The sequence below is a fragment of the Triturus cristatus genome, chromosome 7 (genome assembly GCF_964204655.1).
Source record: "Triturus cristatus chromosome 7, aTriCri1.1, whole genome shotgun sequence".
NCBI lineage: Eukaryota > Metazoa > Chordata > Amphibia > Caudata > Salamandridae > Triturus > Triturus cristatus.
The window spans coordinates 300,840,027-300,864,435 of NC_140590.1; positions in this window are offsets into that span (position 1 = coordinate 300,840,027).

A 24,409-nucleotide genomic window follows, 5' to 3' on the forward strand; every position below is an offset into this window, starting at 1 on the left:
CCATGCTACCACTAGGATAGCTGGTCTATAAGGTTGACTTTACAACCAATCACCATAAGGGTATTTGGACTGATATAAGGTGTACACTAGAACTAGTGACATCATACATCAGGCCAACTTCTCACACCATCCTAGGGGATATGACTGGTGGAGCCTTGGACCACGTAGCCAAGTTCATTAAATTCGGGATAAGAAAACCACTTGAGAAAGATACATGAAATCTAATGAGGTCAAAATGCCCTAGACCCTTTTTGGATAATAGGTCAGGTATGACACCAAATTTAGACCCTGAATTAATGACTTTCCTGGTTAAAACAGGAAGGGACCCTAGGAAAGGTCTGGAACATTGCCTCAAGAAATGTCAATACAAATTGCTGGACACTCTAGGACCTCTGGCTAGAATCCTAGACCTAGCATAGGAATTCGCTATTACAGGCACTCCAGTGAATACAGAACTCCTCCGAGGGTGGAGCCAGTGTGCCCTATGCCTTCTTGGCAATGCCAATGCAGGCCTTACCTCGGAAAGGAGAAGGGCTATACTGATGCGGATGAACATCAAGCTAGGAGACCTGGCCAACAAGGACGTCCAGGGTGACCTGAATGGATTACTCTTCGGCGAATACTTTATTAAAACCTTAGGGAAGTACGTTTCCACCGCAAATTTGGTAAAGAACAGGGCATTCAGTAAGGCCCAGTCTAACATGAGACGGATGTTTGGAGGTAGAATATTTGGAAGGGCTGACAGGACAGGACTGTCTGCTGGCCGCGGACACTACAGGTCCACCTTCTACCAACAGAATCAATGCGGATATGGAAGACATTTGGCGGGAGCAATTCCTTCTTTCCGCAATGAGGACGTAGCAATCACGCACGAGGCAGAGGTAGCAGAGGCTGATTCTAAAGCCATGGACAACAAGATAAGGACTCTTCCCTCTGGTTCTTCCCTCCCAAGCGTAGGGGGAAGGCTTTGCCTTTTCTACCAGAATTGGTCTTTGCTAACAAACAATGTTTTGGTACTAGATACTATAAAAGGATTCAAAATAGATTTTTTTACAACTCCTTACCAGACTATCCAACCCAGGGAACTTACCCTAGCCCAAGAACAATCAGCTCTGGTAGACACAGAGGTGAGTCAAATGCTATCAAAAGTGGCGATTTCAAAGTAGAAGTACCTAAGGTTTGTTTGTAAAGGAGTAACCTACCAATTTGCTTGTCTCCCCTTCGGCCCCTCTTCAGCACCTTGGTGCTTCACCAAAGTCCTGAGACCAGTGGTGGCCTCTCTGTGGAGAAGAGGAGTTCGACTAGTAATTTACTTGTAGAACATGTTGCTGATGTCTCAAAGTCAAGAGGAACTGCTGACTCACATGAAATGGGCTGTGGACCTTTTAGAAGGTTTAGGATTTATTATCAACATAGAGAAGTCCGTTATAACACCAACACAAAACCTTGAATTCCTAGGTTTACAGGTAAACACAACTTTGGCCCAGCTACAACTCCCCTTAAAGAAGTTGTCCAAAATAAAAAGGGAAGAAACTTCTGTTTTATCCAAAAATGTTGTGAGCTTGCGAGAACTAGCAAGAGTAGTTGGTCTCTTATCCTCTTCGATTCAGGCAATCTCCCCAGGGCCCCTTCACTACAGGGCCTTACAGAGATTAAAATCTTCAGAGTTGAAGAAGGGCCTTTGGTATTCAGACAGTGTTCCCATGTCACTTGGGGCTCAAGAAGACCTCTTATGGTGGCGGAACAATCTAGACAGCTGGAATGGGAAAGCAATATTTTGCAACACTCCTGATCACACTCTGGAATCAGATGCAAGCAATTTAGGCTGGGGTGCCAGACTAGGAAAGATGAAAACAGGGGGGAAATGGTCCAAAAGGAACTCACACTGGACATAAATTGCTTAGAGATGTTGGCGAGGTTGAATGAATTAATGAGCTTCAAGTCAATTCTAAAAAATAGCGTAGTCTTGTACAAACTGGACAACTTTACAGCTGTCTCTTACATCAACTACTTGGAAGGGGCAAGGTCAAGGTTTCTCGCAGATCTAGCCAAGAGGATTTGGTATTTCTGTTGAAGTCAAAAAATAGTTCTAAAAGCAGAATTTACCCCTTTCCATCTAAACACGAGGGCAGATTGGAATTTGATGTTCCTAAGAGACTCGAGCGACTGGAAACTGAATCCAATAGTCTTCTGAAAAGTTAAAGACTTATGGGGCCCTTTCCAGGTGGATCTCTTTGCCAGCAGACTAACCTTTCAGATAGATCAGTATTTCAGTTGGAGGCCAGACCCCAAAGTGGCTGCAGTGGACGCTGTGGTTCAACCTTGGAACCAATGGAGATGCTACGCCTTCCCTCCCTTCACACTGATTCAGAAGGTTGTACTGAAAGTTTGAATGGAGCGTTGCCGCATCATTCTAATTACGCCCTTTTGGAATACTCAAATATGGTTTCCAGTCGTGATGGAATTGGCAAGGGAGGTCCCACACCTTGTCCCAGGGAATTTAGGCCTTCTCCAGGGACAAGAAACAGAGGTACAACCTCTTCTTTTAGAAGGAAACGTGAACCTTCTTGCCTGGAGGATTTCAGAGTCTCAAGAAGATACTTTTTCAGGAGAGGCTAAGAACCTACTGGATGAGTCATGGGCACCGGGAGCAAGGGAAAGATACACTGGTGTATGGAAGAAATGGTGCAGTTGTTGCCTGGAACGGGATCTGGATCCCGTGGACACATCTGTAGTAGAGGTAGCCAATTACCTAGGTGGTCTATTTAATTCAGGTTTATGCTATAGAACAGTAAACTGCTACAGATCTGGAATTTCAGCAGGCCATTCACTCTTAACTGATTTTTCTATAGGCACCTATCCCTTAATACGTAGAGTAATGAATGGAAGAAGACTTAAACGTCCTCCAAAGGCCAAATATGGTTCCGTATGGAATGTTAACCTTATCTTCGACCTTTTTACCTCTTGGCCAGATAACTGTTTTCTTTCCAGAAAACAATTATCTATAAAGCTGGTGACATTACTTTGTCTAATATCTTTTAGAAGGGTGTCAGATGTTAAGGCATTAGAAACCTTTAATAGAGTCTATTCCCCAGATGGAGTACTTTTTGAAATATGAAAAAGGACCAAGACTGTCTGAAAATATTTGTTATCCTTATTTTACTGATTACCCCAAACTATGTGTAGTGAGTTGTATGAAAGTGAATGATTTTCAACCTAATAATGTAAGTCAATTAGTAATATCCTTTGTAAAACCCTATAAGGCAGTCTCTTCTGCTAAAATTTCGAGATGGGTTAGAACAGAAATGTTTGAAGCAGAGACAGATGTATCCAAGTTTGGCACACAGTCATCTTTTGGAGCAATGGCCAGTAAGGTGTTCGGAGTGGAGGTTCACTTGCGGATATTCTCAAAGCAGCAGATTGGTCAAATGCTTCCAATTTTGTTAAGATGTACCTTAAACCTGTGGAACATATAAGCAATAGCGCATTGAAAAGCTTTAAACTTGCCTACTGGTAGCCTCCGGTCTTGTAATGAAATGACGATTCTCCAATTAACATACAGAGAGAATCTTGATTTCATTAAAGACAACATAGGCTAACATTATCCATTCCACCACACTCGGGTGGATCTTTTAAGCGATTAGTATTCTTGTTTTATATATACGTAATGATTACATTTTACGTCTTACTTTGTTTTGAATTACTTAACAAATAGATATTACTTGCTCTCTTTCTTTTCTTTCCAGACACTGTGTCACTGAGAGAACTCTTTTCTTATCAAGTGCAATTAACATGGAAGCAGTAAAACTTACAAATACTGTACCTTGTCGCAGCTCTAAGAGGAAGATGCCTAGTTACCACGATGTTTTGTTATGTTCTATGAAATGTTTTACTTATGATGTAATAAATGTTCTTTAAAGGGCTGCATGTGTGGGCAGTAATAACAGTTATTGCATAATGTTAGCCTCCGTTGTCTTCAATGAAATCAAGATTCTCTCTGTATGTTAATTGGAGAATCATCATTATCCAGTATTGGGGTATCTTTCATAGATTCACATGCCTGAATCATTCCCCGTCGCCGAGGCGGGAGTTCCACGGTAAAATACAAAAGCAGTGCCTAAGTAAATAATAGTAGTAGGCTAAAAAAGAGCCAGAGGCCTAAAACTTAGTAGCCTATCGTCATTATACGAAAAGAACTAAAAAACAGTTCTAGCCAATCAGGTACCAGCACCCTCTAGAACCCTCACAGCAGAGACAGTTCTCAGATTTTCACCGCAGGTTGTGTGGAAGGGAGTCTCCCTGAGTGCCTACTCAGTTTCTTCACCTTTTCTTCAGAGTGTCTGACAAGAAAGCTCTATTTAGACCCTGCAGGACCTGTGATAAGAAGAGGGTCCATGTGAACGACCAACATGAAGACTGTATATACTGTCTACATCCTAAGCATGTTGCTAAGGATTGTAGAATTTGCCGGACTTTCCCTGCTTAGACTTTGAGGGACAGGGAGGCAAGGTTGCTGTTATAGCTAAAATCTTCCTCGGCTGAGGAAGATGACAGGGCCGCGACATCTAGCAAAAGGGCTAGATCGCTTGATAGTTCTTCCAGTGAAGGGAGAAAGCATCACAAGGCCTCTCATGAAACCTCTGACCATTCGCATAGGTCTCAAATATTATCCTCTGGGTCATCGCTGTCTTCACACTCTGAGGTATCCAAAAGGCCTTCAGCGTCTAGAACCGTGAGTAAAGCCCAGGTTAAGACTCTTAACACTGGTATCTTCACATCAGGTTTCTGTGACTTCTGCTGCTCCTCTCTCGACGGCTACAGTCTCCACTACGTCTGTTTCTTCACCTATTGTGTCTTCTAAGATTTCTACTATCTCTAAACAGCCTGTTTTAAAGGACTCGTCGACGAAAAGTTCATTTTCTAAGTCTCCGTCGATGACCGCGTCGACGTCAAGCTCGACGACGAAAGTCCCATCGACGACGATGGTGTCGCCGATCAAGATTCCATCGTCGACGGTGAAGAGTTTATCGAAGAAGACCTCGTTGACGACGAAGACCCCGTCGACGACGAAGAGCCCGTCGACAGCGACGATCCCGTCGAAGACGGAGAGCCCGTCGACGACGATGACCCTGTCGACGACGAAGAGCCCGTCGACGACGAAGAGCCCGTCGACGACCCAGTCAGCGACCAGCCCGTCGACGAAGTATACATCGACGACCATTCCGTCGACGACGAAGAGCCCGTCGACGAGAAGTTTACTAAAAGCGATTCCACCAGTTTCTCAGACTACGTCTATCTTTTACACTCATTTTCGATTAAAGACTTTTCATAAGCAAGATTACAGCAACATATCTCCTTTACTGCCATCTCATATCCTAGAATCTTATGCAGAGGATGAGGACTTTGATGAAGAAGATGATGAGGGTCCTTTCGGTTTAGGGCCGGCACCCCTCGGAACTTCATATAAAATGCCAAGACGAAGATGAAGAAGAGGATTACCAGGAGCATGTTTACCAGGAAGGCCTTTCTATACCATATGACAGACATCCCAGAAGGGAGTGGGATCATAGGGGAACGAGTCTTCTCCCTCCTACACTTATACAGGATCTCCAGGACATGCTGGTTGATTACCGCCAATGATTTCCTCCACAACAGGCTGTTCCTGATTTACAACCTTTACCTGCTGAAGAGACACACTCACTACAGCAGAGAGACATACCGAGTTCACCACCTCATCCTACTGATTCTGGGCCACTCTCAAGTGCCTCAATTTTTCCTCTCATGTTTCGGCCCCCACTCATACACAGGGTCATACTCTGGATCAAATCTGGTCTTCACGTTGCAACATTTCATCCATTTCTATTCTTCCCTGTGTCTGGTCGGATCACTCTATGATCTCTTTCTCCATCCATCTGGGCTCTGCCGAGAAAGCTCCTCCTTCTAAAACCATCTTGGCACGCAGCTGGAACCAGATTGATCTTAATTCTCTCTCATCTTCTCTGGCCCTATCCGCTCCTGACCTCACTAACTTGCCCTTGGAAGATCAGGCCGACGCCATTACTGTTTGGCTCTCCTCCTCTTGTGATCAGGCCGCCCCTCTCAAGAGGGTTAAGCGTGTTCGACCTTATGATGCCCACAAATGATTTACTCGTGAACTAAAAACTCTTAAACTGGGGCTCAGGCGCTCTGAACGTCAGTGGAGACGGAACTACTGTCCCACTCTTCGGCTCAAATACAAAACCCTCTTGAACGAGTACAAAAGTGCTATTTTAGCGGCCAAGACCAAATACTTCACTGAGAGAGTTACCTTCTCTGCCAACAAATCGCGTGAAATTTTTTCTTTGGTTCATAGTCTTGCCACTTCTGACCGCACTTGCACATCTTTGGTTCCTTCCCAATCTTTATGTTCCTCACTCAATGATTACTTTATTGATAAGATCCTTACTATTAAGGCCAACATTCCTCCCGTGCCCCAACCTGAACTCTCTGCCTTTTCTTCTTCACCCTCTTCTTCTTTTAATTACTTTCAACCCATTTCCTCTCAGCTTTTTTGGGATCTGCTCGCTAAAGTTAAGTCCGGTTCTCCTGCGGACTGTGCTCCTGCTCGTATCCTTAGAACTCTCTTTTCTAGCTGCCCTGCTCCCCCTCTTGCTCTTCTTAATGCTTCTCTTACTTTGGCTACTGTTCCTTCCTCATTCAAATCTGCTATCGTTCTTCCTATTCTTAAAAAACCTAGTCTTGACCCCTCTTTGTTATCTAATTTCAGGCCCATTTCTCTGCTTCCCTATCTTGGGAAGATCCTTGAAAGCTACGTCACTACTTGCTTATCCACCTATCTCGAGGAGAATCGTCTTTTGGCCTCCCAGCAGGCGGGTTTCCGCCCTGGCCACTCTACAGAGGGCGTGGTGTTGGCGGTCATGGATGAACTTAAGGGGAAAGCTGATAGCAGTCTCCCCCAGGCCCTGGTTCTCCTCGACCTGTCCGCTGCATTTGACACGGTCGATCATGCCATTCTTCTCGACCGTGTCAGCGCAGCGGGCATTCAGGGCGCTGCCCTTTCTTGGATCGCGTCCTTCCTCTTAGGCAGGACGCAAGCGGTTCATCTTTCCGGATTTTCCGCTCCCCCTCGTTCAGTCTGGGGGGTGCCGCAGGGCTCTTCTCTTTCCCCTCTTCTTTTTAATCTTTATATCCGCCCTCTTGTCTCTTCTCTTCTCGAGCTGGGGGTTTCTGTGTATAACTACGCTGATGACCTCCAGCTTGTTTTCGATCTTTCATCCCCTTCTCTTTCCCTTCCCAAATTTTGCTCTACTCTAGTTTTTATTTCGCAGTGGATGAGCTCCAATCATTTGAAGCTCAATCTGGATAAAACGGAGCTTGTCCTCACCGGTGGCCCTTCCAACCCTTGGTCCCCTGTTCATTGGCCTCTTTCCTTTGGTCCTCCCCCGGTACCCGTCTCTTCTGTCCGGACTTTGGGCATCAAGATCAGCCAAGACCTGTCTATGCACTCACAAATTAGTTCTGTTGTTTCTTCATGTTTCCTTTCTCTTCGTATCATTCGCAAGATCTCTCGTTTTTTTTCGGTTGATGCTCTCAAAACTATAGTCATCGCTTTAATCATCTCCCGCCTTGACTATGGGAATGGCCTGTATGTTGGCATCCCGGCCTATGAAACCCGCCGTCTTCAGGCCATCCAAAATCAGGCGGCCCGACTTATTCTTCACTTACCCAAATGCTCTCACATCACTCCTGCCCTTAGGTCTCTCCACTGGCTCCCAGTACATTTCAGATCTTCTTTTAAACTCGCCTGCTTGGCCTTCCTGGCCCACCATCGTTCTGCCCCACTGTTCATTAACTCCCTTATCACCTCTCATGCCCCTGCTCGCACTCTTCGTTCCTCATCACTGTCTTTGCTTCACATTCCCCGCTTTCGTAAAACTTGTACCGGGGGCACTCGCTTCTCGGTTCTGGCCCCTCGGCTTTGGAATAGCCTCCCTCTTGCTATCCGCTCCATCCCCATCTACCGTCACTTTCGCAAGGCCCTAAAAACTTTTCTTTTTTCCCAGGCTTTTCCCGGCTAGTCCTTTTGGGTTTTCTCTGTGAGCATGTTTGAGCCCCCAGCACCAGGAAGCCGCTTTGGCCGCAGTGCGCTTTATTAAATTCCTCATTTCATTTCATTTCAATCACACCATGATACCATTTCCTCTCATGAGGAAGAGATCGAAGAGGGTGAAGTGCCTGATAAAGACACAAGTCTGGATCCTTGGGACGACTATGTTATACCAATGCCTTTTCCACCCATTCCTCAGCCTTCGGATTCTCCTTCTGAGGATATTGGCAGGTTTCACAACCTGATGCAACGTGCCGCAACCAGATTTCAATTACCAGTCACAGTGGAAAATACGGATGGCTTTCTCCATGACTTTAAAGAAGAGCACAGAAAAATCACCAGAGCAATCCCCATCATTGATTATATCTGGAATGAGGGAATTAAAATTATGTAAACACCTGCTTCCGTTCCAGCTGTCCTCCCTCGTATTGACAAAAAATACTGTGCTTCTCCGGAAACGCCATCTTGTCTAATCGGTCATCCCCGACCAGATTCCGTCATATCGCAAGCTGCTCAACAAAGGTCCAAAAATCCAGCTACGCCGATATCAACGCCGCCGGATAAGGAAGGACGGAGATTAGACCTTATTGGTAAAAAGTTCTCCACTATGGCGGCAACCTTTATTAAAGCAGCAAACTCTTTGGCCATACTCGGTCGTTAAGACCACCAGATGTGGTCAGAGTTGTCGGAATTTATAGACCTCATTCCTGATGAATGTAAACAGGATGCAAGGAAGATACTTTTGGAGGGAGAACGAGCCGCATCAGAGATCATAGACTGCGCTCTGGACATTGCTAATACCAACTTTAGGCAACTTGCTGGTGCTGAAGTACTTAGCCGCCAAGGATGGCTTAAAGCAACATCTTTTAGGCCAGAGGTACAAGCAAAAATTATAGACATGGCCTATGAGGGTGAGGGTGCTGTTACCTGATTGGCTAAAACTGTTTTTTAGTTATTTTCGTATAATGACGTAGATAGGCTACTAAGTTTTAGGCCTCTGGCTCTTTTTTAGCCTACTACTATTATTTACTTAGGCACTGCTTTTGTATTTTGCCGTGGGAATCCCTCCTCGGCGACGGGGAATGATTCAGGCATGTGAATCTATGAAAGATACCAATACTGGATAACTGTAGTTACAGGTAAGTAACTTGTTTTCTTCTCTATCATCAAACCTCAGAATTCTCAATAAAACAGCATGTTGCATAATCCCTCTGTTGCGGCATATTGGTATGATCCACTTCCTTCATAGCAGCGCATATGCTGGGCAGAAAAACAACAGATGAGCTACCATTTCATCTCTTATGTTACAGGTCTGGGAGATATTAAAAAGGTTCTAATAAAACACCTATCTCACAGATACATTTGTCTTTCCAAATTCTTTGTGCAATAATGGTGTATAATGGCCCAGAGTCTGCTGCCACTTGCATCAGGATGCTCCTATAAATCATCCAGCACAGTGGTTTATTAGAATGGTGTCAATTATCCTTAATGTTCAGACTGCACCATCTTTGCCGTCTTAAGTTATTGTTTTCAGAATCACTGTTGGGTTATTTACAGACTCATTTTTTCATTGACTCCCAAGACTGCATTGCTTCAGCGGCCAGTAAAATAAAAGTGACCTTTTAAAAACGTCCTTCATTAACACTTTTTACTTCTTTTTATGGTTTAGATTTTTTTATTATTATTACAAACATGAAACAAAATGCATCAGCAATTCAAGGCCTAGTTCCATCAGGCCACAGGGCTGTAAAATGTGTATTAACCCCGGAAATCCCTCACCTCCCCACAGAAAAAAATAAAATAACTCTGGACCTCGAAGCGCACTAAACAAAATCAGCATTGCCGTAACGGCGGCCTATCTAAATGTGGGACTCTCTCCATTGGTGTTAGGTAGGGCTTCTGGCAGACCAAGAAGTCTTAAGTATTTGGGGCAGGTAGGCTCATGGAATTCTGACTTCAACAACTTTAGAAATGGACCCCACAGCTTGGGAAATGATGTCCCCTGGTTGGACAAGGTAAGGGTTATGCGTTCCATCCCTAAAATGTACCAAATTCAATGCAACCATCCCGAGTAAGTGGAGATGTGCCTGTGCCCCAGTGTGTCAAAATAATCTGTATAGGTGCCCCTAGGCACAGACAAATCTGTTTACCCCAGCGGGATTTGAGTGGGAAGGAGAGTGCTTTGGGAAGGTCCAGGCAAATGTAGGCGGAAATATGGGAAGTTCCGTATCAAAGTGGGCGTCAATATTGTAGGAGAGTAGGGTCTGCTTTCTATGTTCACCCCCACTTTTTGCTTTTGCTTTACTGGTTTTCGATTTAGATGTGGCTGTGGGCCTGCTAATCAGACCCACAGCCCTGCTGTTCTCTCTCTAAATTAATACTATGTACTTTAGGTGCATAACCCAATTGGATAGGATCACCTTATTGGCCCCTGTACAGTGTACCTTAGGTACCCAGGGCATAGGTGTACCCTAGGCCTACCAATGGCTGCAGCATGTATTATGCCACCCCTGGCCTGGCCTTCCATTATGACACAACTGGCTGATCACTCAGCTGGGGCAAGGTCGTGTAATCACTCCTTGCTTAGGTGTAGTATTCCTATACCTACCTTATATACAGACACATGTGTACCTATCAGCCACTCCTACAGCAGGCCTTAACAATCCTGGAGGCAGAGTGCTTGGTAACATGTGAGATGATGCTCTAGCATGAGCTGAGCCTGTCTGCAGCTTTCGGAACCATGTCCTTATAGCTGTTCTATGATATAGCCTACCATATACTCTTAAAGTGCCTTATAATCTTAAACGGTTATGGTAACTATGGTTTGGCTTTATCAAAACATGTCGTGTAAGGTGTCTAACACTTTGGAATAATACCCCATCCCATTTCTGGTGATGAGGATATTATCCCTCCCTTCTAGAGGGAGAAGACATGTTGAAACCTACTTACCCGGTTAAAGTTAACCAGAGCCCCAGCATCACAAAATGGATGTTGCTGCCACGACACAAGTCTGACCTCCTGCTGCTGGGAGTGATCCCGGCACGGGAGACTTGGACAATAGGTTTCCTGCCTTGGGAGGTGCGAGCACCACCCCAGACAGGCCTTAGTGTATTGGGGCAGGGAGGTATGAAAGAAACGAGACACTGCCTGGGGCACACACGGTGTCCCATGCATAGTCCAGTTCAAACCGGTGCTGGGGCACGCCAGCCCCAGTCCTGGTGCGAAACTGGACAAAGGGAAGGGGGTGTAACCACCCCCCTCCCAGGTCCCACCCATAAGGCGTGACCTAGCAGGCAACCCAGCCCCCCAGATTAGTATAAGTGTGGTAGCTGGGCCCCAGGAGATTAGATTATCCTGAACCTGCAACTTGAACAGAAACTCTGGACCTTTGACATTCGACGAAAGAAGAAGACTGAAGAATCTCCCTTGTGGCCAAGGAGTGGCTACCCTGTGCAAACAGGCACCATCAAGAGACTTACCCTTTGCTTTGCTGAAGTTCTACGACCAATTCCCTTGTGAGCACCGGAGTACCCAAGTTACCTAGCCCACGATCCTCCCAGGTGGAGCTAAAGACATCAAGATAAGCTGCACAATAATCATCCAACCCAGTAAGGACTTGATTCTCCAACCTTTGGAAAGTGGCAGGTGCATTCTTCAAACCAAAGGGCATTACCACAAATTGATAATGTCCTCCTGTGGTCGAGAAAGCAGTTTTGGCCTTTGCACTCTCAGCTAGTCTGATTTGCCAGTAGCCTGCTGTCAGGTCAAATGTGCTTAAAAACTTAGCAGCTGCCAGTCTGTCAATGAGCTCATCTGCCCTAGGTATTGGGTGGGCATCTGTCCTAGTGACAGCATTGAGACCTCTGTAATCCACGCAAAACCTCATCTCTCTCTTACCATCTTGGGTGTGAGGTTTTGGCACAAGGACCACAGGACTAGCCCAAGGGCTCTCTGAAGGTTCAATGACTCCCAGCTCCAACATCTTTTGTACCTCAACTTTTATGCAGTCCCTGACATGGTCAGGTTGCCTGTAGATTTTACTCTTCACAGGCAGACTGTCACCAGTGTCCACCTCATGGGTGCACCAGTTTGTCTGACTTGGGGTCAGAGAGAACATATGTCTGTAGGATTGCAGAACCTGTCTGCAGTCCTGTTGCTGATGGACAGTGAGGCTGTCAGAAAAGACCACACCATCAACTGAGCCATCCTCAGGGTTCTGAGTCAACAGGTCTGGGAGAGGGTCACTCTCTTCCTCCTGCCCCTCATCTGTAGCCATGAGTAAGCCCATGTCTGCCCTGTCAACATATGCCTTCAATCTGTTGACATGAAGCAACATGTGGGGGCTTCTGGGAGTCCCAAGGTCCACCAAGTAGGTGACTTCTCCCTTTTTCTCAACAATAGTGTGGGGTCCAGACCATTTGTCTTGGAGTGCTGCTGGGGCCACTGGCTCCAACACCCACACTTTCTGCCCTGGCTGGTAAACAGTCAGCACAGCCTTTTGGTCATGCCAAGCTTTTTGGAGTTCTTGGCTTGCCTCAAGGTTTTTAGAAGCCTTCTTCATATACTCTGCCATCCTGGAGCGGAGACCAAGTACATAATCCACTATATCCAGTTTGGGTTGTCTGAGAGGTCTCTCCCATCCTTCCCTTACTAAACATAGGGGTCCTCTTACAGGATGCCCAAATAAAAGCTCAAAAGGGCTGTAGCCAACCCCCTTTTGTGGGACCTCTCTGTAAGCAAACAGAAGGCAGGGTAAAAGGATGTCCCATCTTCGCCTAAGCTTGTCTGGTAAACCTTTTATCATTCCCTTTAGGGTCTTGTTGAATCTCTCAACAAGCCCATTGCACTGTGGGTGATAGGGTGTGGTGAACTTGTAGTTCACACCACACTCCTTCCACATTGCAGTCAAGTATCCTGACATGAAGTTGGCACCTCTGTCAGAAATGACCTCCTTTGGAAAGCCCACTCTGGAGAATACTCCAAGCAGGGCCCTTGCCACAACAGGAGCTGTTGTGGTCCTCAGGGGAATAGCTTCTGGATACCTGGTGGCATGGTCCACTATCACCAGTATAAATCTGTGCCCAGATGCTGTTTGTGGGTCCATTGGTCCTACAATATCTATGCCCACTCTTTCAAAGGGAACCCCCACCACAGGTAGTGGTATGAGGGGGGCCTTTGTGGTGCCACCTGATTAGCCACTGGCTTGGCAGGTGACACAGGAGCGACAAAACTCCTTGGTATCTTCTGACATATGGGGCCAGTGAAAGTGAGGGACAAGCCTGTCCCAAGTCTTGTTCTGGCCTTAGTGTCCTGCAAGGGGAATATCATGGGCCAAGGTAAGAAGGAAGCCTCTGAGCTTCAGTGGTATGACCAACCTCCTGGATGCACCAGGCTTGGGGTCTCTAGCCTCTGAATACAGTAGCCCTTCATCCCAATACACTCTATGGGTACCTTGAGCATTCCCTGCAGCCTCAGCAGCAGCCTGCTGTCTGAGGGGTTCAAGAGAGGGGCAGTCTAATTGAGCCTGCCTCAGATCTGCCCTTGAAGGTCCCCCTGTCCCAAGAAACTCAACCTGATCAGGTTCAAGTTCTTCTAGGACAGTTCCTTCAGGGCTCTCAGAATCATCCTCCTAGGAGGGCTGATCCACCACCTGAGGCAGGGGGGAAGGCACAGCCTTATCCCTACTGCTCTTTCTCTTGGGTTGTGACTGGTCTATAGTTTCAGGATCCAGCACTTGTTCAGTGGTGCACTTTTTGGCCTGTGACCTGGTCACAGCAAGGACATGTGCATCTATCCCCAGCATTTCTGCATGGGTCCTATACTCCACTTCAGACCAAACTGAAGTTTCAAGATCATTGCCCAGTAAACACTCTACAGGAAGGTCTGAACTAACAACAACTTTCTTGAGGCCAGTTACCCCTCCCCAGGAGAAGTTAACAATAGCCACACTATGGGAGGTAGTGGCATTGCTAGCGTTGGTCACTAGGTAATTCTCACCTAGTATGATCTGTCCAGGGTCCACAAAGGCAGGTGTCACCATTGTGACACTAGCCCCAGTGTCCCTGTAGGCCTGAGCCATTCTTTGGTTGATAAAAGGAGTCTGTCTGTACTTGCCCAGGTTACTGGGGCCTACAGTAGAGGACAAAGCTAAGTCCCCATCACAGATCAGAACAGCCTGAGTAGGTATTCTGACTAGGCCAGGATCCTCCTCAGTTCCCAGGGTTAACCCTACTACACCCTTTTGCTGGGAACCACCACTTACAGCTGGACTAGGGGGTACATTTGCCTTAGGGGCAATGGTGGCTGGGAGCTTATCCTTTTGGTGCACTCACTAAACCAATGTGAGTTGGACTTACAATAGTTGCACCATGGTTTCTTTTGGCCATCTTTCTTTTTATCCTTTTTGGGACCCCCCTCCCCCTGAGCCTTTTGGGGGCCTGGTGAAGACTTCTGGTCTTTTTGTTTCTGATCATTACCCTTCTGGTCTGCCTTTTTCTGATCACCGCCCTGGTTCTGGTTTTTCTGCTTAACTCTAGTCCTGACCCATCTATCTGTCTTCTTTCCCAATTCTTGGGGAGAAGTCAGATCAGAATCAATCAGGTGTTGATGCAGTAGCTGGTTTTGACAGTTGTTAAGGATTTGTTTTCTCATGATCAAATTATACAATCCTGTATAGTCCTTAACCTTACTTCCCACTAGCCAGCCTTCCAGAGCCTTAGTGGCACAATCTACAAAGTCAGTCCAGTCCTGAGTCTGTGTCTTCTGGGTATCCCTGAACAACAACCTGTATTGTTCAGTGGTTAGGCCAAACCCATCAATCAGAGCACTCTTCAGGACAGTGTAATTGTCTGCATCCTCATCACTAACTGTGAGGAGCTTGTCTCTACCCTTCTCAGAGAAGGAGAGCCACAAGATAGCTGCCCACTGACTTTGGGGTACCTGCTGTACTTTGCAAGCTCTCTCCATTTGTGGATGTCATCCCCACACTTGTAGGGAGGGACAATCTTGCTCAGGTTTCTATTATCATAGTGCCTGTCTCTATCCTTAGGGATATTGCTGCCACCAGTGGGTTCTGACCCACTTAACTTTTGCTCTCTAGCCAGAGCAAGCTTCTCCTTGGCAAGGGCAAGTTCTTCCCTCTGAATCCTCAGATTAGCTTCCCTCATTCTGGCTTCATGCTCCTTTCTCTCAGGGGAAGTCATTCACCTGTGAGAGGAAGCATTAGAGATGCTAGAGACATGGGAGTGGATGGATTCCCTGTCTCTCCTGCTTCTCTGGGTAAGCCCACTTGGGGGTCTGTATGGGGGGACCCCATGCAAACTCCCATGTAAGCTTAGGTTAGCCTGGCTAAGCCTTCCTACTTGGCCCTGGCTGTCTACCTCTTCATCTGAAGTCCCATCTGACTCATCTGTGGTGGGTAGACCCTCCTTTGTACCTAGGGTACTGGCCTGTGAAGCCCTAAGAGTATCATACTCCTCTCTGGCTAGTGACCTTGACTTTGTCCCTTCTGCTTGCAGGTATCCTCTCTTCTTGATCCCAGCCTTGGGATCCACCGGACACTCTTCACTGACTGCCTGTCAGCAACTTTCCTTCAGGCATCCATAGAAGTCCATGACGAAACCCGACGCAAGTACACACCTATGCACCCGCAGTCTGTGGGCTAGGTAACTTGGGTACTTCGGTGCTCACAAGGGTAGTGGCTATCCTAGGGTCTAGTTTCCGAGTCTCGACTCTCTAGCTGCTTCAGAAGTGTCCTTAAACTGTTAATTTCTAACTGCTAGTAATTCTATCGACTTTTACGCATTACGCATGAGTGTTTCCACTCTGCACCTGAATCCCGTGGGCCTCCCACTTCCTAACTGTTGCTAGTGTAGTGTAGCCCCAGCGATTCCCCAGGCCTAGGCCTATTCTATTTCCGTGACAGTGGTCCTTATACCACTTCTTTAGTATATGGTGTGCGTGGCCCCTAGGGCCTAATTGTATTACTTACCTGTGTGACTTAATGTATGCTTAAATAAGACTGTGTTGTACTTACCTCTAATCTCATAAAGAGTGCTGAGGGTTTGACTAGAATAAATACACTTTTTTTATATATATATATCTGTTGTGGTGTCCTTTCATTTGGTATTCAAGGGATTATATATGGTATAACAGCTGGCTTGACATGCCATTCAGAGTTTAGCCTAAGACTGCTCTTGTCCATGCTACCACTAGGATAGCTGGTCTATAAGGTTGACTTTACAACCATTCACCATAAGGGTTGTTTGGACTGATATAAGGTGTACACTAGAACTAGTGACATCATACATCAGGCCAACTTCTCACATTGGTGAGCAGCGGTTGGGATCTGAGCTTGCTGTTGTAATACCATTGTAATCTTGAGATACTAAATTGAAAGATCACACAGATATTGTTTAGGTACATATAACATAGATTATAATACTTAAGTCCTACTGGACTGAGTTGTTGTAGGTGGAAGGGCCTAACACACCCTGACTACAACTACTAGAGAGGTTTAGTAGATACAACTAGTGTAGGTAGGTGCACACACCACACCCTCACTAGATCATGTCTCTGGGAGGAAATCAAGTAGATTCTCTCTCAGGAGGGGTAGGTCTGAGAAAGACCCCCTCTAGATATGATACCCTATCTTTTCAGGAGATGAGACAATTGTGTACCTCCAGAGAGTTAAAACAGGGTGCAAACCCTACCCTCCTTCAGCTAGTAGAGATCCTAGAGGAATATGATGCTCTTAGGGCCTCACAGGCTGGTACCCTAGGTACAGGGGAGGGTCTACCCACTACAGATGAGTCAGATGGGACTTCAGATGAGAAGGTAGACAGCCAGGGCCAAGTAGGAAGACTTAGCCAGGCTAACCTAAGCTTACATGGGAGTCTGCATGGGGTCCCCCCATACAGACCCCCAAGTGGGTTTAACCAGAGAAACAGTAGAGACAGATCCCCTTCAAGGGAATCCATCCACTCCCATGTCTCTAGCATCTCTAATGCCTCTTCTCACAGGGGAATGACTTCCCCTCAGAGAAAAGAGCATGAAGCCAGAATGAGGGAAGTTAATCTAAGGATTGAGAGGGAAGAACTTGCCCTTGCCAAGGAGAAGCTTGCTCTGGCTAGAGAGCAAAAGTTAAGTGGGTTAGAACCCACTGGTGGCAGCAATATCCCTAAGGATAGAGACAGGACCTATGATAATAGAAACCTGAGCAAGATTGTCCCTCCCTACAAGTGTGGGGATGACATCCACAAATGGATAACTGCTTTGGAGAGAGCTTGCAAAGTACAGCGGGTACCCCAAAGTTAGTGGGCAGCTATCTTGTGGCTCTCCTTATCTGAGAAAGGTAGAGACAAGCTCCTCACAGTTAGTGATGAGGAGGCTGACAATTACACTGTCCTGAAGAGTGCTCTAATTGATGGGTTTGGCCTAACCACTGAACATTACAGGTTGTTGTTCAGGGATACCCAGAAGACACAGACTCAGGACTGGACTGACTTTGTAGATTGTGCCACTAAGGCTCTGGAAGGCTGGCTAGTGGGAAGTAAGGTTAAGGACTATACAGGATTGTATAATTTGATCATGAGAGAGCAAATCCTTAACAACTGTCAAAACCAGCTACTGCATCAACACCTGATTGATTCTGATCTGATTTCTCCCCAAGAATTGGGAAAGAAGGCAGATAGATGGGTCAGGACTAGAGTTAAGCAGAAAAACCAGAACCAGGGCGGTGATCAGAAAAAGGCAGACCAGAAGGGTAATGATCAGAAACAAAAAGACCAGAAGTCTTCACCAGGCCCCCAAAAGCCTCAGGGGGAGGGTGGTCCCAAAAAGGATAAAAAGAAAGATGGCCAAAAGAAACCATGGTGCAACTATTGTAAGTCCAACTCACATTGGTTTAGTGAGTGCACCAAAAAGGATAAGCCCCCAGCCACCATTGCCCCTAAGGCAACTGTACCCCCTAGTTCAGCTGTAAGTGGTGGTTCCCAGCAAAAGGGTGTAGTAGGGTTAACCCTGGGAACTGAGGAGGATTCTGGCCTAGTCAGGATACCTACTCAGGCTGTTCTGATCTGTGATGGGGACATAGCTTTATCCTCTACTGTAGGCCCCAGTAACCTGGGCAAGTACAGACAGACTCCTTTTATCAATGATAGGATGGCTCAGGCCTACAGGGACACTGGGGCTAGTGTCACAATGGTGACACGTGCCTTTGTGGACCCTGGACAGATCATACTAGGTGAGAACTACCTAGTGACCAACGCTAGCAATGCCACTACCTCCCATAGTGTGGCAATTGTTAACTTCTCCTGGGGAGGGGTAACTGCCTCAAGAAAGTTGTTGTTAGTTCAGACCTTTCTGTGGAGTGTTTACTGGGCAATGATCTTGAAACTTCAGTTTGGTCTGAAGTGGAGTATAGGACCCATGCAGAAATGCTGGGGATAGATGCACATGTCCTTGCTGTGACCAGGTCACAGGCCAAAAAGTGCACCACTGAACAAGTGCTGGATCCTGGAACTATGGACCAGTCAAAAACCAAGAGAAAGAGCAGTAGGGTAAAGGCTGTGCCTTCCCCCCTGCCTCAGGCACTGGATCAGCCCTCACAGGAGGATGATTCTGAGAGCCCTGAAGGAACTGTCCTAGAAGAACTTGAACCTGGTCGGGTTGAGTTTCTTGGGACAGGGGGACCTTCAAGGGCAGATCTGAGGCAGGCACAATTAGACTGCCCCTCTCTTGAACCCCTCAGACAGCAGGCTGCTGCTGAGGCTGCAGGGAATGCTCAAGGTACCCATAGAGTGTATTGGGATGAAGGGCTGCTGTATTCAGAGGCTAGAGACCCCAAGCCTGGTGCATCCAGGAGGTTGGCCATACCACTGAAGTTCAGAGGCTTCCTTCTTACCTTGGCCCATGATATTCCCCTTGCAGGACACTTAGGCCAGAACAAGACTTGGGACAGACTTGCCCCTCACTTTCACTGGCCTCACATGTCAGAAGATACCAAGGAGTTTTGTCGCTCCTGTGTCACCTGCCAAGCCAGTGGCAAATCAGGTGGCACCACAAAGGCCCCCCTCATACCACTACCTGTGGTGGGGGTTCCCTTTGAAAGAGTGGGCATAGATATTGTAGGACCAATGGACCCACAAACAGCATCTGGGCACAGATTCATACTGGTGATAGTGGACCATGCCACCAGGTATCCAGAAGCTATTCCCCTGAGGACCACAACAGCTCCTGTTGTGGCAAGGGCACTACTTGGAGTATTCTCCAGAGTGGGCTTTCCAAAGGAGGTCATTTCTGACAGAGGTGCCAACTTCATGTCAGGATATTTGACTGCAATGTGGAAGGAGTGTGGTGTGAACTACAAGTTCACTACACCCTATCACCCACAGTGCAATGGGCTTGTTGAGAGATTCAACAAGACCCTAAAGGGAATGATAAAAGGTTTACCAGACAAGCTTAGGCGAAGATGGGACATCCTTTTACCCTGCCTTCTGTTTGCTTACAGAGAGGTCCCACAAAAGGGGGTTGGCTACAGCCCTTTTGAGCTTTTCTTTGGGCATCCTGTAAGAGGACCCCTATGTTTAGTAAGGGAAGGATGGGAGAGACCTCTCAGACAACCCAAACTTGATATAGTGGATTATGTACTTGGTCTCCGCGCCAGGATGGCAGAGTATTTGAAGAAGGTTTCTAAAAACCTTGAGGCAAGACAAGAACTCCAAAAAGCTTGGCATGACCAAAAGGCTGTGCTGACTGTTTACCAGCCAGGGCAGAAAGTGTGGGTGTTGGAGCCAGTGGCCCCAGCAGCACTCTAAGACAAATGGTCTGGACCCCACACTATTGTTGAGAAAAAGGGAGAAGTCACCTACTTGGTGGACCTTGGGACTCCCAGAAGCCCCCACAGGGTGCTTCATGTCAACAGATTGAAGGCATATGTTGACAGGGCAGACATGGGCTTACTCATGGCTACAGATGAGGGGCAGGAGGAAGAGAGTGACCCTCTCCCAGACCTGTTGACTCAGAACCCTGATGATGGCTCAGTTGATGGTGTGGTCTTTTCTGACAGCCTCACTGTCCATCAGCAAAAGGACTGCAGGCAAGTTCTGCAATCCTACAGACATATGTTCTCTCTGACCCCAAGTCAGACAAACTGGTGCACCCATGAGGTGGACACTGGTGACAGTGTGCCTGTGAAGAGTAAAATCTACAGGCAACCTGACCATGTCAGGGACTGCATAAAAGTTGAGGTACAAAAGATGTTGGAGCTGGGAGTCATTGAACCTTCAGAGAGCCCTTGGGCTAGTCCTGTAGTTCTTGTGCCAAAACCTCACACCCAAGATGGTAAGAGAGAGATGAGGTTTTGCGTGGACTATAGAGGTCTCAATGCTGTCACTAGGACAGATGCCCACCCAATACCTAGGGCAGATGAGCTCATTGACAGACTGGCAGCTGCTAAGTTTTTGAGCACATTTGACCTGACAGCAGGCTACTGGCAAATCAGACTAGCTGAGAATGCAAAGGCCAAAACTGCTTTCTCGACCCCAGGAGGACATTATCAATCTGTGGTAATGCCCTTTGGTTTGAAGAATGCACATGCCACTTTTCAAAGGTTGGGGAATCAAGTCCTTACTGGGTTGGATGACTACTGTGCAGCTTATCTTGATGAGATTGCTGTCTTTAGCTCCACCTGGGAGGATCACCTGGTCCACCTGAGGAATGTTTTAGAGGCCCTGCAAAAGGCAGGCCTCACTATCAAGGCCACTAAGTGCCAGATAGGGCAGAGCAATGTTGTATACCTGGGCCACCTAGTTGGTGGGGGTCAGGTTCAACCACTGGAGAGCAAGATCCAGACCATAAAGGACTGGACTCCTCCAACTACCCAGACTCAGGTCAGAGCTTTCTTGGGCCTGACTGGGTACTACAGAAAGTTTGTTAAGAACTATGGGTCCATTGTGACACCACTTAATGACTTGACCTCCAAGAAAATGCCAAAGAAAGTTCAGTGGACAGTAAGCTGTCAAAAAGCATTTGATGACCTGAAGCAGTGCACCTATTCTGAAAAGTCCAGACTACTCCAAAGAGTTTATTGTCCAGACAGATGCTTCTGAGTTGGGTGTGGGAGCTGTTCTTTCACAACTTAATATAGATGGTCAAGACCAGCCCATTGCTTTTATAAGTAGAAGGCTGACCCCTAGAGAGAAACGTTGGTCAGCTATTGAGAGGGAGGCCTTTGCTGTGGTTTGGGCCCTGAAGAAGCTGAGGCCATACTTGTTTGGCACTCACTTCAAGATTCAGACAGACCATAAGCCCCTCTTGTGGCTAAATCAGATGAAGGGTGAAAATCCCAAACTTCTTAGGTGGTCCATTTCCCTACAGGGGATGGACTTCACAGTGGAACATAGACCTGGGACTGACCATGCCAATGCAGATGGACTCTCCAGATATTTCCACTTAGAACATGAAGACTCAACTGGTCAAGGTTAGTTTAATGTCCCTAAGTTTGGGGGGGGGGGGTGTAGGAGAATAGGGTCTGCTTTCTATGTTCACCCCCACTTTTTGCTTTTGCTTTACTGGTTTTCGACCTAGATGTGGCTGTGGGCCTGCTAATCAGATCCACAGTCCTGCTGTTCTCTCTCTAAATTAATACTATGTACTTTAGGTGCATAACCCAATTGGATAGCATCACCTTATTGGCCCCTGTACAGTGTACCTTAGGTACCCAGGGCATAGGTGTACCCTAGGCCTACCAGGGGCTGCAGCATGTATTATGCCACCCCTGGCCTGGCCTTCCATTATGACACAACTGGCTGATCACTCAGCTGGGGCAAGGTTGTGTAATCACCCCTTGCTTAGGTGTAGTATTCCTATACCTACCTCATATACAGACACATGTGTACCTATCAGCCACTCCTACAGCAGGCCTTAACAATCCTGGAGGCAGAGTGCTTGGTAACATGTGAGATGGTGCTCTAGCATGAGCTGAGCCTGTCTGCAGCTTTCGGAACCATGTCCTTATAGCTGTTCTATGATATAGCCTACCATATAATCTTAAACGGTTATGGTAACTATGGTTTGGCTTTATCAAAACATGTCGTGTAAGGTGTCTAACACTTTGGAATAATACCCCCATCCCATTTCTGGTGATGAGGATATTATCCCTCCCTTCTAGTGGGAGAAGACATGTTGAAACCTACTTACCCGGTTAAAGTTAACCATAGCCCCAGCATCACAAAATGGATGCTGCTGCCACGACACAAGTCTGACCTCCTGCTGCTGGGAGTGATCCCGGCACGGGAGGCTTGGACAATAGGTTTCCTGCCTTGGGAGGTGCGAGCACCACCCCAGACAGGCCTTAGTGTATTGGGGCAGGGAGAGATGAAAGAAACGAGACACTGCCTGGGGCACACAAGGTGTCCCATGCATAGTCCAATTCAAACCGGTGCTGGGGCACTCCAGCCCCAGTCCTGGCGCGAAACTGGACAAAGGGAAGGGGGGTGTAACCACCCCCCTCCTCCCAGGTCCCACCCATATGGCGTGACCTAGCAGGCAACCCAGCCCCCCAGATTAGTATAAGTGAGGTAGCTGGGCCCCAGGAGATTAGATTATCCTGAACCTGCAACTTGAACAGAAACTCTGGACCTTCGACATTCGACGAAAGAAGAAGACTGAAGAATCTCCCTTGTGGCCAAGGAGTGGCTACCCTGTGCAAACAGGCACCATCAAGAGACTTACCCTTTGTTTTGCTGAAGTTCTACGAGGGACCGACTGCAGAGCCTGACCAGAGCCTTGACTTCCAGACTTCTCCGACCCTGATCCACATCCACAGCCGAGCTGAGATCCGTGGAGGCGACGAGAGACGTGGGACCGGCTACCTGGGAAAAGTGGCGAGTATCTTCCAGTGCAGCTTCTGAGGCACCCTCGAAGTTGTGCACCGGGGATTGAGAAGCTCCAACCCCAAGCACCATCTGCACCGAAGATCAGCCCCCCACACTCCACGAGTCCTGCGTGGGGCCCTTCTGCATTTTCCTGCTTGCCTCGTCTGCCCGGTTGCTTGCCCGTTGGCTAGCGGCCTTTGCGACGACACACCTTTGAATTTCCACTGCTGGTTTGGCTCCTCCAGACTGGCCCCTGCTCCTCTGCAAAAGAGAAGCACCCCAGACCTTCCTGGTCTGCACCAGAAGCAAGTCCTCCATTCTTCGTGGGTTCCGCTTGCCAAGGCTTGGTGAGTCCTAGTTCGACTTCGACGCCGCCGACAGCAAGAGCCTTCGTGGGATAGCTCGCCTCCTGGTCCTGGTCGTCCTCGACGTCTCCTGGTACCCGTGGCTGCTGCGACAAGCTTCACCTCTTCACCTGCAATCTTCACGACATCGCCTGGTTCCTTCCTGGTTCCACGTGGTCACTGGCTAGTGACCCAGACTCTGTCCCTTCTGCTTGCAGGTATCCTCTCTTCTTGATCCCGGCCTTGGGATCCACCGGACACTCTTCACTGACTGCCTGTCAGCAACTTTCCTTCAGGCATCCATAGAAGTCCACGACGAAACCCGACGCAAGTTCACACCTATGCACCCGCAGCCCGTGGGCTAGGTAACTTGGGTACTCCGGTGCTCACAAGGGTATTGACTATCCTAGGGTCTAGTTTCCGAGTCTCGACTTTCTAGCTACTCCAGAAGTGTCCTAAAACTGCTTATTTCTAACTGCTAGTGATTCTATCGACATTTACGCATTACGCGTGAGTGTTTCCACTCTGCACCTGAATCCCGTGGGCCTCCCACTTCCTAACTGTTGGTAGTGTAGTGTAGCCCCAGCGATTCCCTAGGCCTAGGCCTATTCTATTTCCGTGACAGTGGTCCTTATACCACTTCTTTAGTATATGGTTTGCGTGGCCCCTAGGGCCTAACTGTATTACTTACCTGTGTGACTTAATGTATGCTTAAATAAGACTGTTGTACTTACCTCGAATCTCATAAAGAGTGATGAGGGTTTTACTAGAATAAATACACTTTATTTTATATATATATCTGTTGTGGTGTCCTTTCATTTGGTATTCAAGGGATTATATATGGTATAACAGCTGGCTTCACATGCCATTCAGAGTTTAGCCTAAGACTGCTCTTGTCCATGCTACCACTAGGATAGCTGGTCTATAAGGTTGACTTTACAACCAATCACCATAAGGGTTGTTTGAACTGATTTAAGGTGTACACTAGAAATAGTGACATCATACATCAGGCCAACTTCTCACATTGGTGAGCAGCGGTTGGGATCTGAGGTTGCTGTTGTAATACCATTGTAATCTTGAGA